This window comes from Sceloporus occidentalis, unplaced genomic scaffold (genome assembly GCF_023333645.1).
Source record: "Sceloporus occidentalis isolate IW3139 unplaced genomic scaffold, rSceOcc1.0.p SCAF_1, whole genome shotgun sequence".
In the NCBI taxonomy this organism is placed as follows: domain Eukaryota; kingdom Metazoa; phylum Chordata; class Lepidosauria; order Squamata; family Phrynosomatidae; genus Sceloporus; species Sceloporus occidentalis.
The window spans coordinates 129,138,513-129,144,512 of NW_028316981.1; positions in this window are offsets into that span (position 1 = coordinate 129,138,513).

The window sequence follows — 6,000 nt, forward strand, 5'->3', positions numbered from 1 at the left end:
TTTTATTTTGTTTGCATGGACTTTGCTTTACCTTAACTCTATGATTTTATGATTCTAAAATGGCACCAGCTTTTGTGAGCAGTTTCCCTATCAGCATTCTTGGCTGCATTCCCAGATAACTGCTCAATACTGTGGAATTCTGGGATTTGTAGGTTTTTTAGCTTTTTCTGTCTAAGAGCTCTGTGGCACAACAAACTACATATCCCAGGATTCCATAGCACTGAGCCCATGGCAGTTAAAGCGATGTCAAATGGCTTTATTTTGGCAGTGCAGATGCATCCTGAAGCAAAGTATGGAAAATCTTGACCTATTTCAAAGATAGGGTGATAAAATGCAGCCTTCTCTGACTCCCCTGCCAATTGGAAACCCTTCCATTTCTCTGTCCAAACAATAGCCTCTTGTTCTGAGTACAAGTTACACATCAGGAAAATTACATGTTGTTGCATACTCATTTCTTTAAGAGAAATCTATAGTTTTTTTCATGGTCTATACAATCAAAAACTGCTATAATCTATAAGGCACAGGCTGATTCTCTTTTGAAATTCTTTGGCACAGTCCATTACCCACATAGGTTTGTAGTATGATCCCTCTTTCTTTCCTGAACCCAGGACATCTGGCATTTCTCACTCCATAAATGGTAAAAGTCTTTGCTGTACAATTTTTGGCATTACTTTGCTTGTATGGGAAGTTAATGTAATAGTTCTGTTGCTGCTGCACTCTCTGATTTTTTATTTTGTGGGGGCTGGGATGTATATTGAACATTTCCAGTCTGTGGGATATTCTTTTGTTTCTCATATTTGTTGACAGTTTTTAGTCAGAACTAGAGTAGATTATGTCTCTGTAGTCTGAAGCATGCCTCTCTTTCCTGGTGATTTATTTCTCCCAAGTGTGTTGAGTACAGCTTCCATTTCATTTTATAAAATTGTAGGTTTATCTTGAAATGGTTCTTCCTTAAATTAATCTGTCATCCTTTCATCTGTTTTACATAGTTCTTCAGTTTATTGCTTCCATCAGCTTTTTATTTGTACTTGATAATGCGATGTGTTCCCCTGCTGATTGTATAGCATACCCACTCTTGGGTTACATTTCCCTTTCATTTCTCAGATCTTGTGGGGAAAGTCTCTTATTCTTGTTGTTGTTGTTGTTCTATTTCTCTCCATCAATTATTATAGTCGCTGTCTTTGTCCCTGCACAAAGGTCACTTAACAGTTGCATTCAGGGTTCTGACTCTATTTTTGTCACCTTTTATTTTTGTTTCTCTTCTGTCCTAAACTGCTTGAACACTTTAATCTGTCATCCACTCAGGCTTCTCTTTCTTTTTGCATTCCTCCCTGCCAATATCCCTGGCTTCAGTCCAGAGTTCTTCTGGCTCACGGTCAATTAGGCTTAACGATGCCTATCTATTTTTTAAAATATCTTTAAATTCTATGGGGACATTCTTCATTTTGGCATTATGGTTTGTTTACTGTGCAGCTTGCATTACTACAGAAAAAGAGGTTAAAATGCTTCACCCCACTTCTTACCTGAAATGTTGACACAAGCTTTACAGTTCATATTTCCTTAGAAGTGTTTTGCTTCTTTTCCCAGCTTCTCCTCCATACATTATCCTCACATTTGGAGCATTCACCCTTCTACTTCTCATGCACAAGCACCCCCTCCCCCATATGTCAAATCAGAAGATGATAGCATCACTCATTACTAATGAGTGATAAGGTCTTCTGATTTCATGTTAGCTTTATGGGAACCTTTTTTTAAAGGACAATAAATGGTTGATACAGAATGTTGAGTACATTTCAAGAATCTTTCACTCTTTTTCATGAGCATAGGACTAACTTTCATGGAGAGTTTGAAAATCTCTTTCCCTAAAGGTATCTGTTTGTGAGGCATAAAGGAAAATCTGGTAAAGGTTTTGTTTTGTTTAGAGGACTATTAGAACTGGAGTAGGGGAGGGAGATGTCATTAGCCTACTTTGCAGCACATATGCCCTTATCCCCAGTCTTTTTCAAATATCTGTGAAAATGGCCTCCCCGCTTTCACACAACATAAAGAATCAGAACACTCATTAAATAGCTCCCTAGAGCAGCAGCTGAAGGGCAAGAAAAGTTGAGGGATGTGGTAATGGAGACATTTGGCAGGCTTTTCTGGGAATGATCACTCTGGTTGGTGATAGTGAGCATATCTCCTCCCCTGCTGGGAACTGGGCATGCCAGGATATTCCTCCTCCTTCATGCCAGAAAGGACTGAATCCTCACTTATGTGAAAGGACTATCCATCCTTGAAAATTAGCAAATCTAACCATCATAGCTGTTCTTGCTTTGAACCAGACCTATACAATTGCTCAAAAATTCCACACATGAGGCAATAAAATACTTCCTATTCTGTGTGAGAAAGTTATCTGGCTTCAGCCAAGTATACCCAAAGGCTGAAATCCAATAAAAAAAATACCTGGGGGAAAGTCCCATTTAATTCAACAGGGTTTACCTTTCAGTAGATATATATGATAATACACTATATGAGTATACTGTATAAACTCATGTATACTTGTCCCTCCTCATTCACTGGGGTTAGGGGCACAGGACCCCCATGAATATAGAAAAACTGCAAATAACAAAAACACTATGTTTTTACCTGAGAGAACACCTCTCTAGGAATCTCTAGGTCTGTGGTTCCCAACCTTTCTAATGCTGTGACCCTTTAATACAGTTCCTCATGTTGTGGCTGTCAGGGATGATGGGAGTTGTTGCTCTACACCTCAGGCTGTAACTCACCACCTTGTTAATGAAGCTGAGCTGACCAGCTTTGGTCAGTGGTTATTGCTTTCTCCCAAAGCAGCAGAGTTTTCTGAGAATAGGCTGAAGACCCTGACAATCTTCTCCAAGCCTTCTCACTCTTCTTCTTCAGATGTCTCCAAACACCATCAGGATTCTGCTGGTTCTTGTATCTTCACTCAAGACACCAACACAACTCAGTAGTCTTAGATAAAAGATCTACTTTATTCTACTATATACAGTTACTATCTCTATATGCCCAACAATCCACAATATCTCTACACTCTACCAGTACTCCTCAACTACCCACAAGTTACATTAGCAAAACTGGCAATTATTATAGCAAATGTTTGTTACCACCCACTAGACAATTACCACCCAGTGGGTGTGTACATTCACAATGATTGGTTGACTTTTGTTCATCCCATACTCAAGTCCTACCCATGAACATCATCTGATCACCTTGGACATGTAACAAGTCTCAGGTGTTACCAATGTACATTCCTTAATTTTGTCCTTAGCTCCCAAGACTTCTAAATTATATCATCCTTTACACCTGTGTGATTTCTTAATTGTTCATGCTTAGTCATTCTGACTCTCACATACATATTTTATTTCTATAACTGCATGTCCCATGTTGCATTTCCTTGACAGTGGCGACCCCCAACCATACAATTACTTTCATTGCTACATGCAAATATGTGTTTTCCGATGGTCTTAGGCGACCCCTGTGAAAGGGTCGTTCGACCCCCAAAGGAGTCCCGACCCACAGGTTGGGAACCACTGCTCTAGGTCCTCCAGTGCAACTCTGTGGTGAACATCTGCCAGACACTGACCACAGAATTGCGCTAGATGAGCAACAAATGTCTAGTGGAGTGTTCTCTCTAGAAATCTTTAGGTCCTTCAGTGTGACTTTGGTTAAAGTTGACCATAGAGTTGCACTGGAGAACCTAGATATTCCTAGAGGGAACATATTAATAAAATTTGTGAATAATCCAATCCGCAAAGGTCAAATCTGCAAATGTAGAGGGATAAGTGTATAAGTCTAAAAATTTTAGTCAAAAATTGACCTCCAAAACCCAAGTCAACTTATCTACAGGTCAATATAAGTACTGTCTTTTAACTCTTATTTAAAAACATAACCATCCCCTGCTGAAAGGCAAGAGTGTAATCTGTCCTTAAAGCACTGCTCCTGCTCTGTTCTTTCAGCCTTTAGTGTGAGCACAAACAGTTCTGCCTGCTGCAATTTTGTTAAGTTCTTTGACTTTGGCATTGTTTTCCTTTGCTTCATCCTTAGATCCTCTGCTACATGCCTCTATGTTTTTCCTTTGACTTATCCACGGGCCATATCAAAATCCATAATTTTGGCCCCCAAACCTGCCTTTGACTTATACATGAGGTCAATTTATAGTCAAGTATATATAGTAAGTGGAAATAGTTGTGAACCACAGGAGCACCACTGCAAGAAGGAACAATAATATCCTGTTTGGACCAAACTTTCACTTTTCTTAAAATATATTTTTCTCCATTTCCAATCAACTAAATTTCTTCAGAAATGCCTACGTTAATTGGACTTTTTCCTATTTTCTTTAATCACACCTTAACTCCTCCAATATCTCCTATTCCAACTGAGCAGATGTGGAGAACAATGAGATGGTGTCTAAAGAAGTATCTTTATTACTTCCACATTGAGAATATATATTACTTAGTAATGGCAGGTACTGTGCAAATGGGAAGGCTTCATAAGGCCAAACTGGACAACACTATTCTCATATCTGTCCAATTCAAATATAAACAGCAGAGGAGGGAGGAGGTCTAACTTTGACAACAAGATGAAGATGAGGGCCCAGGCCTCACCTACCACAGTTTCTTGCTTTCTTTCTATTTCTCACTTCAGTTCCAGACATGAGGCAAGAATGGAGAAAAAGGAAGAGACATGCATCTGCCACATTCACATCTTGTTTGGTCATAACAAAAGCACATCCTTGAGACAGATTGAGGAAAACAGAAAAAGCCATCACTCATGTATCCATAAACATAGATTTTGAAGTGTGGGTATCTGTGTGTGCTGGCTGAAATTGTGTTTAGGGATCACAATTTTATTGTATTTATGTTTCAATTTTATGTTGTTTTTACTGTACTGATTCTTTGATATTTATGTATACAGCACTAGGAATCCCTTTTTGGATGGAAAGCATAGTATATAACAGGGATGAGGAGACTGTCAACCTCCCACTGTTGGTTCAACTGTAATTCCCATCCGCACCAGCTAGGCAAATGGTGATGGTCACTCTGTGTGTGTGTTCAAATTGCCTAGTGATGTTTAGATATTCCATTAGTTTCATAGGGTTTTCTCAGGCAAGGGATACGCAGAGATAGTTCTGCATTGCCTTCCTCTGAATATAACCAACACTGCCTGGTATTCTTTGGTAATCCCCCATCAAAGTACTAACCAGGCCTAACCCTTCTTAATTTCCAAGATCAGACAAGGACTGGTGCCTTTGGAGCAGATGGGAATCATGCAGCCTTCTGGATGCTGTTGGACTATAATTGTCATAAGCCTTAGTCTGCATAGCCAGTGGTAAGGAATGCTGAGACTTGCAATCAAACTGCCATCCATAATGATACCCAAACCTGATTTAGAAGATTACATGTTCCCTTGCCTTTGATTATAATTTCTTTAAATAAAATGAATGAAGGCAATATTAATTTCCATCAAAATCAGGTTGGTCACTCAGGCAAAGAAAGCAACCAGAAGGAGACAGAGTCCAAAGATGTTATCTTCTTTCAAACTAAGAGCTACATAAAATATATTTTAAAAAACTTGTGTTCCAGAGATCAAAGCCAAGGAAATGTACTTGCATATCTCTGCTCAGTCCAAACTAAGTTCTTTTCCAGCAAAGTAACATCTCATATACTAGGAAAATCACTTTCTACAAGCATGGTGCCTTCTGTGTCTGAAGAGGTCACCACCTGGTCAAACTATCTGACAGAAAGGCTATTAAGGGGACATTTCTCTGGTTTTCTTCTATCTGGAGAAAAAATAAGGTTAGACAGAATCACAAAGCTGGAGGATACAAATCATTTTTCTGACCCACTGCTGATTTAGGAATTTTTCTAGCACAGTATTTTAGATAACATCCAGAGGTAGCCATGTTGGCCACATAGCAAATCCTCTCTCTGGCTTTGCTTCACACGTTGGTGACTAAAAAGGCCAATTCGGGATAAACAG